The following is a 12,494-nucleotide window of genomic DNA, read 5'->3' as shown; positions in this document are numbered from 1 at the left end:
ACCACTTAGTAAATTCAGTATGTTGATGGATAGCATAGTTCATAGTTAAAATGAAATATGAGTAATCAAGAGACAGTAGTAGACATTTGATTTGTTTACACACAAAACCTGCATTAGTTTAATTGATTTAGCTCTTAAAAAATTAGTATGATCTAGTTTAAAGAAGTATAAACTTATTTAACAAGCCAGCTTAAAATGAAGAAAAGAGTTGACGGAAAAGTTCACATCCGTTTATCTTAATTACCAGAGAGATATGTTTTTGCCTAAACTAATGCAATTCTGTATTCTGGGCAGTCTGAAAAGCCCCTTGTCTTTGGAAAGGCTGAACTCAAGTGAGTACTATATTCCTTCAGAAGTCGTACATCAGTATGTATTTCCCCCCTTTCAACAGTAGCTCTCCAATCTGGTATGCTTACAAGTCTGCTTCCAGATTGAAAATGATATTTCCATTTGTTTTTTCTGGCTTCCTGCCCCCCAGTTTTGGGAACCAGTGTCCTAAAGACAATCTTCTTGCTCCTTAATGAACTAGTGAAGAACTCCGTGCCCCCTGATTTTGGTGTTAAACATAAGGCCCTAATACTATTGCATGTAGTTTAGCTTGTGAATTTTTTGGTGACAGTTTCAGTGCTTTAAACAAAGAGCAACTACTCTGCCCCAGCACAGAATCCCTTGACGTGTTATACAGTATATTGAAAATAAAGACCATTTAATTTTTACTTTTTCCAAATCACACCTAGAAATTTGAAAGTCTACAGTGACTGAAAAACAAAATACAGTGGCAGTAAATGGGGAAGAAAGACTATAATGCTTTAATTCCCTTCCCAGGGTCTAGCCTTCCTAACCTCTCTCCCAGGCCAATGAGCTGATGTGTGCCCAGACCGTGCAGAGGTCTGAGGTCCTTGATATGGTGATGTGAAATTCCCTGCAAAAATTTTTCTTCAAACATCTGGCAGAGTCCCCAATTCCTTTTAAGAGACTTTAAGACATACAACTTTCTCATTTTTACATCCATAGGTGCAAGTAAAAGCTAACTGCTGATCCTAATACTGTTAATACAGTCTCAACTTGAGTTGCCAATGTGCCGTCTTGCCATTTTTAAGCAAGCTTCAGTTTTGCCTATGAAGGAAGTGCAGGATCAGGGTATTTCCACATGCTATAAAGATGTTCTGTCCTTCCAAGGACTAACCTGAGGTCTTTGAGCATGACTAGTGCACTGCTAATGGTGTGCGAGCTACATATTTAAAGCTGGTGAACAAGAAGGCACTGTGCTGAAGAGAAAGAATAGATTAATGTTACCTACACATCGTACCACAGAGAGGAGTGCTGTGGAGCACTGCTAAGGTGTTGCAAATGTGGAAAAAAGCTCAGCTTGAAACCTTGCACTGTGCGCATCATGTCTCTGGAAAACCAGTTTCTGTTTGGCTGAGGAACAAGTGCAATGATAGACTTCCTCCAAGGTGGCTGTCCTTCGGGCAGCACAAATAGCAGTTGTGTTGCCCAACTAGTTTCTGTATTTTCATGTTTGCTTGAACAAAAGCTTAGAAGAGAGAGAAGTGTTTTGCACGTACCTGATACTCATTTGCAGTCTGATTTGCCTGTGCCCCCTGGGGCAGGCTGTGAGCCGGCGCAGCAGAGGTAGGTGCCTACCTTCCACTGCAAGCGACTTGCACATAGCTAAAAACTGTTTCTTGTTAGAAGCTTAAAAGCAGGCACTTTTTTCCCCCTTTTCTTAAAGTGAAAAAACTCACAGAAATGCCACAGTGCAGACCTTTTTTAAACTCTCCAATTCATGTGCTATGCCCATCTTGCTCTCTCCACACAGCACGGGCAGCTGGAGGGAGCGCGGGAATTCACAGCCTCATGGCCATAACTAATCCAAATGCCTCTGCGCTCTGTCGCCACCAGAAATGTTTTAGTGTTAAGACAAAGGTGTACAGATTTGGGCTCTTCAAATTTCCTCTAGGAATTTTGCTATGAAAAAAAGGTGTTAAAATTTTTGTGTCTGCATCTGAGTATTTCTGCATTGTGACTTGAGAGCACTTTGGATGTTTGAGGCAGTCATTCTCAGTACAAGTGATGACACTCCAAACATTTGCTAATTTGGCAAATGTGTTTAATTTAAGAAAACTATTTGAAATGTGTATATTAATGCCTAAAAGTCTATGAAGATATTTGAGTTAAAATACTAAAAAGTGTGTATTTGCACTTGCAGCTTTATAGAAGGACTACTGAATTAATTAATTAGTTTGCTAAGTGCTAGCTCTTGAGTTTGTTAATGCACTAGACCAGCTTTTGACAGAGTAATTTCTTCTGCATATACAGAAGAAATATTTTCTTCTCAAATTATTCGAAGTAATTCAGGTTAATGAATTGTTTGTTTCTGGTCACTGAGATTTAGAAGGGGCAAATCTCATCCTCTTCCACTTTTAATAGTCATTATTTGCAAGGAAAAAAATATTTTCTTTTTCATTTCCCAGCGAATATTGGTTCACTAGCTATAGTTGATGTTTCTTCACTTTGATTGCAAAATGTTTTAATAAATTTACTCTCCTCCCTATGTATCTTCATTACCTGACATAATCTCTAGTTTTAAAAATGCTTTTGTGCAATTTTCGTAAATACGGTTGAATAAATATTGCAAGGAAAAAATCTAAGTAATCTACTAAGTGCATTAACTACTTTTTCCTAATAAGAAATTTAAAATTAGGAGCATACAGAAACATGAACAATCATGAACAAAGTCGTTTAATTGCTTAATTAAATATGTATAGTGTTTTGATTAGTAAAAAGTACTAATCTCTGCTAAAGTAACATTTAGTTGCAAACCACTGTGTTTTAGTAAGTATCACAAAGGAGAAAGCAATTTTTTTCTGAAAAAGAAAAAAAAAGTACAAATGGAAAACAAGGTTAAAATAGATAATTTACACCAAGGTCTTCTGCTTGCTTTTATGTTCGTCCTGCCTGGCACATTACAGTTGTGTGTTCAAGGTTGCTCAGGACAATAGCCATTCCTAGCAGGAAACAGCCAGGTTCCAAAGTGTTAATTGAAATAAAAGCAGCGAGCAAACTTGTACTGTTTTCAAAATATAAGTAAGCTCAGCTTTTGCCAAAAAAGCAAAAAGCACTATTCTCTGCTGAACTAGAATTTCAGCATTTTAAACAAATCACTTTTTAATCTAGTTCATACACCACATGTAAAATAAGATTTTGTTCATTTTTTAGGGCTTATATCTGTTAAACCTCAGAGCAGGGAACACTAATACTCAAATAATGAGAATTAAATAAGAATCTCATGAAATCCCAAAGTCCATTTTACATTATTAGAGAAACAACAGTCTACAAATGAGAAAATACTTAAAAAAAAAAAAAAAAAAGGCAAGAGGAAAAAGATGCTAATTCTTTATTTGGGAAATACCATTCAGTTACCATTAACTCACAAGATGTGTGGTTAATTGGTCTCCTGTAGATTTGTCAGATCACATTTTTCTTGAAAGCAAATGGCAATTAAACTGCATAGCAAAGAAACTTCCTTTGATCTTGCTAAATGAATGTATACACACAAACTATGCATTTTCCTATGGCTGCACATTGTATCTTGAGTCAATTCAAATCCAACCTTTTCCCCTAGGTTAGCAGCTCCAAAACAGCAGGAGCTGAAGGTGCTCCCATCTCCTTCAGCATACATTTGTCTCCCTGTGCCTCTGGTGAAGGTGAGCCACGGGCTGGTGGGTGCCAGGCCAAGGACAGGGAGGCATGGGTGGGGTGCCTGTGCTTGCCCCGTCACGGCCACTGCCACTCTGGCCTGAGCAGCTCCTGTGCTTTTGCAGTGCCGTTTTTTGGCCTGGAGGAGCCTGTAGCTACTCTAGAGCAAGCTATGGCAAGGAAGAGGCTGCTGCAAATTAGGCTTGCCCGGATCTTCCAAATCTTCTCCCTGGCAAGAGCCTTTTCAGCCACCCTACAGCCCCAGCTTGGTTCTTGCCACATCCTCTCGCAGTGCTCTGCCACACACCCCATAGGAGGTATGGATGGCTCCTGATGGGCTCCCATCCGGGAGCTATGGCCCTAGATGATCTAGCACTCAAAACACTTGGTCCTTCAGCCTAAGCACTGACTGGACTTCAGGGCTGGGGTGTACGAGACATGAAGAGTCAGACCTAACCTTATTTTGTATGTTTCTTGCAGTTTATCCTACAGAAAGAGAGACAAAAAAGATGTATTAAGAGCATCTTTGCTTTAGAGTAAAGCAAGCCTGGACTGAACAGCAAAGAAAGATTTTGCTTATATGCAACCTATTCAAATACATGATAGCAGTGTAAAGGCAGTGGTATTTTATCTATCCAGAGATGTGCACTCATCTAGGTTATATTCAGTTAAAAATATTTTTACGGTATGTATTTGTATTTGATGGGCTAAAGCCCTTAATTTTATGTTCTTTTCAAGAATTAGCATGGAATTCATGTTTTCCTATATACTGAGCTACCTGACTATGCTAGTTTTCTGTTTGCATAAAGAATATAACCAGTACTTCTGAGGTTTGGGTTTTTTTTTTTTAACACTGTCCTTTTAAAAAAATGCAATGCTTTTGTATGTTGCTTGATACAAAAACAACAACAAAAAAAACCACAAGAAACCAAAAACCAGATTTCTTACCAGGGCCCCCACAATGTGATCCACAGAACCCACTGACTTGAAAAAAATGCCTGAGGACAGGCAGCTTCAGCCGTTACCAATTGCCGTATCACCCATAGCTATGACCATTTATATCCGCAGAGGATCTGCCCCCAGGAAGGTTACACAGAGCTAGCTGAAGGGATGCTCCAGTGTGGTACAGGAGGCTCTTTGCCACTGGTAATCTCCATTACCAGAATGTGGCCCATAACAGCAACAGAAAGACACTACTGCATTTCCCTGCATTTCTCTGCAATCTGCACCTGTTCTGTGGGTCTGATTTAGCTCCAGCTGCAGTCCCTCAAATCAAAGCATTGACTGCGATGGTCCGTCCTTTGTTGTCACTTACTATCACAACATTTACTTTTTAAAATGAGAAAGAGCTTCCAACTCTGGCACTAATGGAAATACTGAATACTTTTAATATATATATATATATATATTTGGAAAGTATTTGAAAAAAGTGTTTTGTCTTTTTTTATACAACTTTTAGCCAAATAGAAGTATTCTGATTATTACTTCTGTGGATATATGTCCACCTGTAAATAAACTCATATATTCAGGTACATGGACCTGGAGGAAAAAATAATAATAAAGACTGTTCACCGGCTATGCGTTTTGCTAGCTTTCGGTTTCTTTGTACATAGGAAGTAACTGTTTAAATGTTGGGTGTTTTTTTTTTTAATTTAATTGCTGTTCCTCTAAAGAAAGAAGAAGAAAAAAAATCTTTTGACTTTGTCTTCTCTTTTCTGAGTTAATACAAAGATTTTCTAACTTTTTACTGCAGAAATGGATAAATACCTGGTGCTATGTGAATTTGAGTCAAACTGGCCATAACAGACACACCAGTTAGAATGCACTTTTCCTATGGCACACAATGTATTCTCTCAGAATGGACTTTCAAAGGACCATCAGATGTTTACATTTCTTCTTGTTGCCCCAAATAGTTTTGAATACTGAAATATCTCCCAGAAAATAGAGAAAGACCTGATGCATTACTGATGTAATGAAACCTTACATTTTAGGTATCTATGACAAGTTTGTACAAATACCATTTTAGAGATAGTTGAAATATTGGGCTTTCATACTTTGTAATGCTTTGATGTGACAATACATATGCTGTTGCTATCTAGTCTAACCTCATTGTAGACCTGTAATTTCCTGTTTATGGTTATGTCATGAATTGCACTGGCTTGAATTCAGCCAGATACTGGCTGTCCAGCTGAAATACTCTGACTGTTATGATGTCCACAAAACATTAATTAAATGCACTTGTAACTGACTAACTACCAAGGAGTATGTAAAATTATTCATGTAATAAAACCCTTTGTGTATAACTTTTTCCTCTTTGTTTACGTAAAATTGAGTTCTTCAACATGAAGCCAGCACATCAGCCAAGGATCAGCTCAAATGAATGATAACCTTCGCATGGCCTCCAGTATGAACAGCAGTTTTACAGCATGAACCTGGATGTGGGAAACGGCCTCTTAGATTATGTTATGATGTAGAAGTACCTGCATTATGGTCAAAGGGAAGGAATTCACTCATGTTCAAGCTGTAAAACTGCTCCTCCTGCTGCATTAAGCTATCAATGCTTCTTTCCCGTTCTCCTCTTGCCTGGCAGTAGAGGCATAGCCTCCCTATGTGCACGCAGGGAACACTCCTGATATGCAAAGTTTAGTTTGAACAGGACATTGGTAAAGCTACTGAAGCTACTGCTTTAAACTTGGAGAGACATTCCTGAAACAGGGAGTAGTTTGTATGTGTGTGTGTGGGGGGGGGAACAGTATAGTACTCTGCCCAAGTTCACAACTCCCCTTCTAGCTTTGTTAGGTCATATGTAGCTTTTCTTTGGCTAATGCATTCTGTAAATCCAGCTCCAATATAAATAGCAAAGCTATTAAATTTAATGAGTGGCTTTTCTCTCCCTAGGCAACACCTCCTCACCACGCACATGCATACAGAGTGTTCCACCTGTAGGAAAGGATGTCCCTAAACTAATCTGTTCTCAGATGCAGGCTCAGAACAGTAAAGAGACCCCATGCTACTGCCCAGCACCATCCGTTCTCACTAACATTCAGGCTTGTTGTCCAAATGGTTCCTTGTTTACCAGGCAGTGAATCCAGCAGGCCTCCGGCACTGCTGGAGCGAGCGGCAGGCTTTGGTCGCTTCTGCTGGAGGAGTCTCTTGTCTTCCAAGTCCCACTGCAGCCAGGCAGGCACCCAAACCTGTCTTACTTGTAGCCTTAGAGATCTGTGACTAGATAAGTAAAGTTTCTTCAGCAAATTCCCCTAGATATAAAAAGAAAGGGTTTGAAGTCATACAATTAGCAAGTAAGTGTTTTAGTGGTATTTCAGATTAAATCCTGCTAATTAAATGCCACTTTAAGAGATAATAATCTCTGCTGTAATTGATGTTCCTGAAGACAGACGCACAGACCATTACAGTTGCCTTTATGCAAATAACATGTTTTCTAATTTTGTACAGAGCAAAAACATTAAAAGAAAAAGGATTTCAGTTTAGCCCAAAGTCAGAGCGCTACACTCCCTCTTCTCCACTCCCCCACAGGCTTTGTCTCCTTTTGAGGTAGTTCTAAAAAGCTTTTAAGAAGTGACCTTATGTACGTTTGGTTTAGAAATATTTTAGACTGTCAGATACTTTAGAAAGTTTTGAGACAGAATGATTCCTTCTCTGCTTGCACCAAGAACTTCCTCTAACCTCCACTCATTTCTTTTAGCCAAAATAATTTGTTGAATTCAAATTTGGGTTTCAAATACTTTTGACTGCACAAAAAAGTCTATGCATTTTGTACTTAAAATGTTGCCATCCTCTTTTCTTTTATAACGGTACCTTTGTGACCTGTTCTCCAAGTCTGGTGTTACAGAACCGCTACGATATAATTTTACTTCTTCTCCTGTGATGTTCTGGTAGAAAGCTGCTGCTCCCAAAACAACTTATTAGCAATGAAAATACTACTTAGAAAACAGTAACATTTTTTGGGTGCCCCTTAATTAAATGCATTATTTTCTAGGCTATTTGCTTTAACTGCCAACATTTTTCTCCCCCTTACACCCACTCTTTTTCATGATGCCAAGAAAAATATTTAGATTATAAAAACTGCAGTATTGGCTTGAAGACCAAGCTACATTTCTTTTTATGGCTGTGAAAATGAAAAATAAACATTATACTAAGATTTATGTTCTAAATTTAGCTTTAAAGAGGAGAGAGAAAGAGAATAAGAATTTGCACCTTTCTTAATTGTGTTTTCCTGCTTGTCCCCAAATGATACCACTGTGAACAGATGAAGGTTTTATTTTGCAGTTGCTGGGGAAGGAAAAGAGAAAAGTTTTCAAACACATTCATTTTAACACAAGGCAGATGACAAACAAATTTCTCATAACGCTTTGTCTCTGCTTTGTCTTGTAGTCACCATGGTACAATGTCTTGCTCTGAGACAAGGCTTCATTGATTTTTTTTGACAGGTTGTTTAAAAAAAAAAATGGAGCAGGAGAAAGGGAGGAAACATTACCAAGGATTGGGTTAAACTACCGAACTTGTTTTTAAACCAGCCTTGTGGGATAACTCCAAGTTTCTAGAATTGACTCTGCACCAAACTTTAACTTCAGTATTTTCCAGTAATATGGGATCATTCCCTTTTGGTTATAAGACTTATCCTTCCCTTCCAGACTTTTTAGCTGTAAGCTAGGCAGGCTTTTTAGCTTTATTTCATAGTGCTACAAGGAAAAATAAATATAATGCTGTTTTAGAGGCCCATTTCCCAAAGTTAGTTTTGAAAATGAGAACACATGGAAAAAGGAAAAAATAACTAGAAAACAATCCTTTGTAGTGGAGATTGTAAATATGCACCAACTATGTTTGTATTACACACACAGCTATTACTGAAAACAACTCAGTGCTCACCAGGCTTTCTGAAACAGGTGGGAACTGCAGATTCTCTGCGTCTGAAAATGTTATGATTAAGACCATTCATTGCAGAGGCAAAGTTATCAAGGACTGACCTCTTGTGGTATGCAATGAAGCTACAGTCTCCAAAAACTGAGTTAGCAAAAGTCAACACAATGGCAAGGTTGGAGAAATACAGTTAAACTGGCCCTCCAGATCCAAGCTGGGAACTCAGAGATTACAAAGAGCACATCCCAGAGAAACCCTTCCACCTTTTTTTTTTTTTTTTTCTTCTTAAAAATCTTAAGTACACAATAGAATCCTACATCACTAAACATGGTAAAATGATTCTTAACTTTGTGAAAGAATTTAGCTAAACTCTTCCCAAAGCCTTTGGAATATTTGTAGCTGGGAAGTGCTGCAGCAACAGAAATTTCATCATAGATCGTCACAGATCAGAGCTAATACTGTATCACTTTATCTCTAGTATTGAACTACTTCATTCTATTCAAGGAGAAGAGTAGCACTCTCATTATTTGTGGTTACGGTCATGCGACTAATGAGTCTGTGGAAGTCCAAGGCTTGTGTTTTGCTTCTGATATCTTTGATAGCTCTTGTTCTTTTTCCCACCTGCACAGCATAACACAACAACTGTCACAGTGAGGCATCCATGCTCCATGTCTCCATTTTTCACTCCTCTAAGCACTTATCCAAATCGCTCAGATTACTTCATCCACTCTATTTAGGCCCCAGAGGATGAGAAGACTAGACAACACATAGGGAAACAAATCTTTTTAATAACATTCCCCTAATGGCAAGCCAATTGCAGCTCACAGGAAGCAGGTACCACTAGCTTTACCATGAAGTGACCTGTGAAAGCCTAAGGGCCATTACAAGGTGAATAGGATTAATCTGGATTAAGCCACCCCTAGAAATCCTTTCCAGACAAACAGAATGCTTTATGAGTCTTTTCAGGCCATCAGCACACCTTCAAGCCATCTCAGACCAAAAACTGGCCCTTTATTTTCACCACTGTAGATTGCACCTCTTTCAGCTGGCCACTTCTGCATCACAGAGCTGTTCTTTTTTTTCTCCACCATCACTCCTTCTCCCCAGTCCTCCTTTTTTGCCACCCCCTCCACGCTCTTACCTGGGTGCTCACAGCTCAGGGGTGGCAAACTGCTGCTCACTAGAGTCACCCAGGTCCCTGGAGCGGGGACTGGAAGTCAAAACAAAAGCTCTTTTTACTTCCATTTTACCCCTATTTTCTGTCCCTTGCAGGTTCCTTACTCTGCTGTATATTAGTATCACCTCTGCTATTTCCCGTCATGCCTGAGGTATGAAATTAGTAAGTAAGTGGTGACTCACATAACCAAGTCTAGCTTGAGCTTTTAGCTAGGACTGACACGGCTTTTTGAAGTGTTGTAGTGCTGAGGTTTCGGTCAGAAGACTCAAACGATGGCCTCTTTGTAAAGGGCTGTGACCTGTGTTCCTTGCTTCTTGTCACAGACCTCGGCCTATGAAACCAATGATGATATGGCGTAAGGGATGGAGAAAGAGAGGAAAATATTTTTCACTTCTGCAACCTTGGTAAAATCAGAATTTTCCAAAAATACCCTGAAAAGCCCCCTCCTGGGCTCTATTCCCAGCCTTGTTATTTCTTGGTTTCTCTTTTCTTTAAATGTTCATTTTTCACGCGGAATGGTGGTCAGGAGTTAGGGTATTTCAGGCTGAACTTACTCCATGTGGCTTACTTTATGGGGTGATTTTCAGAGCTCCTCCCTCCACCAGCTCTGTTGAGTTCCAAAGAAGTCAGCAGTAAAATGAGAAGTACGATCTCTCACTGAAGATGTTTCATATTTAGAATCGGCACTTGATAAAGATGCATCCTGCACTGCATTACTACAAGACATGTGGAGGGAGGTGAACCTGGTAGAGTCACAGGGCAGGGGAACTAGGAAGCTATCAGAGGAAAGCAAGATGAAAGCGGAAGGGGAATGAAGTAAAAGTGGGTGATGATAAAATAATTCTGTTATATAGAGAGATGGTGGAGTGCAGGATCCTGCGAGGAGGCAGCAGGGCACCAAGTAGGATCGCAACCCTGGAGTTTAGGAGAGCAAACTTTGGCCTCTTCAGGGACCTACTTGGAGGAATCCCATGGGTTAGGGCCCTCGAAGGAAGGGGTGTTCAAGAGAGCTGGTTAATATTCAAACACCACTTCCTCCAGGCTCAAGAGCGGTGCATCCCTATGAGTAGGAAGTCAAGCAAAGGAGGCAGGAGACCTGCATGGATGAGCAAGGAGCTCCTGGCAAAACTCAGCCAGAAGAAGGAAGTATACAGGAAATGGAAAGGGGGACAGGCCACTTGGGAGGAATATAGGAACGTTGTCAGAGTATGCAGGGATGTGACGAGGAAGGCTAAGGCCCATCTGGAATTAAATCTGGCGAAAGATGTCAAGGACAGCAAGAAGGGCTTCTTCAAATACATCAGTAGCAAGGGGAAGACTAGGGAAAATGTGGGCCCTTTGCTGAATGGGGTGGGTGCCCTGGTGACAAAGGATGCAGAGAAGGCAGAGTTACTGAATGCCTTCTTTGCTTCAGTCTTTACTGCTCAGGCCAGCCCTCAGGAACCCCAGACCCTGGAGACAAGAGAGAAAGTCTGGAGAAAGAAAGACTTTCCCTTGGTTGAGGAGGAGTGGGTTAGAGATCATTTAAGCAAACTTGACACCCACAAATCCATGGGCCCCACTGGGATGCACCCACGAGTGCTGAGGGAGCTGGCGGATGTCATTGCTAAGCCACTCTCCATCATCTTTGAAAGGTCATGGAGAACAGGAGAGGTGCCTGAAGACTGGAAGAAAGCCAGTGTCACCCCAGTCTTCAAAAAGGGCAAGAAGGAGGACGCAGGGAACTACAGGCCAGTCAGCCTCACCTCCATCCCTGGAAAGGTGATGGAGCAGCTCATGCAGGATGCCATCTCCAAGCATGTGGAGGACAAGAAGGTGATCAGGAGTAGTCAGCATGGCTTCACCAAGGGGAAATCATGCCTAACCAATCTGATAGCCTTCTATGATGGAATGACTGGCTGGGTAGATGAGGGGAGAGCAGTGGATGTTGTCTCCCTTGACTTCAGCAAGGCTTTCGACAGTGTCTCTCATAACATCCTCATAGACAAGCTCAGGAAGTGCAGGATAGACGAGCAGACAGTGAGGTGGATTGAGAACTGGCTGAATGGCAGAGCTCAGAGGGTTGTGCTCAGTGGGGCAGAGTCTAGTTGGAGGCCTGTAGCTAGCGGTGTCCCCCAGGGGTCAGTACTGGGTCCAGTCTTGTTCAACTTCTTCATCAATGACCTGGATGAAGGGACAGAGTGCACCCTCAGCAAGTTTGCTGACAATACAAAACTGGGAGGAGTGGCGGATACACCAGAGGGCTGTGCTGCCATTCAGAGGGACCTGGACAGGCTGGAGAGGTGGGCGGAGAGGAACCTCATGAAGTTCAACAAAGGCAAGTGCAGGGTCCTGCACCTGGGGAGGAATAACCCCATGCACCAGTACAGGTTGGGGGTTGACCTGCTGGAAAGCAGCTCTGCGGAGAAGGACCTGGGAGTGCTGGTGGACACCAAGTTAAGCATGAGGCAGCAATGTGCCCTTGTGGCCAAGAAGGCCAATGGTATCCTGGGGTGCATCAGGAAGAGTGTTGCCAGCAGGTCGAGGGAGGTGATCCTTCCCCTCTACTCAGCCCTGGTGAGGCCACATCTGGAGTACTGCGTCCAGTTCTGGGCTCCCCAGTACAAGAGGGATGTGGCCCTACTGGAGCAAGTCCAGCGAAGGGCTACAAAGATGATTAGGGGACTGGAGCATCTCTCTTATGAGGAAAGGCTGAGAGAGTTCGGCCTGTTTAGCCTGGAGAAGAGAAGGCTGAGAG

General features: G+C 41.3%; 1 long non-coding RNA gene across 1 annotated transcript; it reads left to right on the top strand.

The window, feature by feature from the left end:
- Positions 1-214: 214 nt before the first annotated feature.
- LOC136991261 (uncharacterized) lies at positions 215-6,011 on the top strand. Its single transcript, XR_010883315.1, has 2 exons — positions 215-3,710; positions 4,183-6,011. It is a non-coding gene; the product is annotated as an uncharacterized lncRNA (long non-coding RNA).
- Positions 6,012-12,494: the final 6,483 nt, after the last annotated feature.

This window comes from Apteryx mantelli, chromosome 2 (assembly GCF_036417845.1).
Source record: "Apteryx mantelli isolate bAptMan1 chromosome 2, bAptMan1.hap1, whole genome shotgun sequence".
Lineage (NCBI taxonomy): Eukaryota > Metazoa > Chordata > Aves > Apterygiformes > Apterygidae > Apteryx > Apteryx mantelli.
This window is presented reverse-complemented; position numbering and strand designations above follow the sequence as displayed.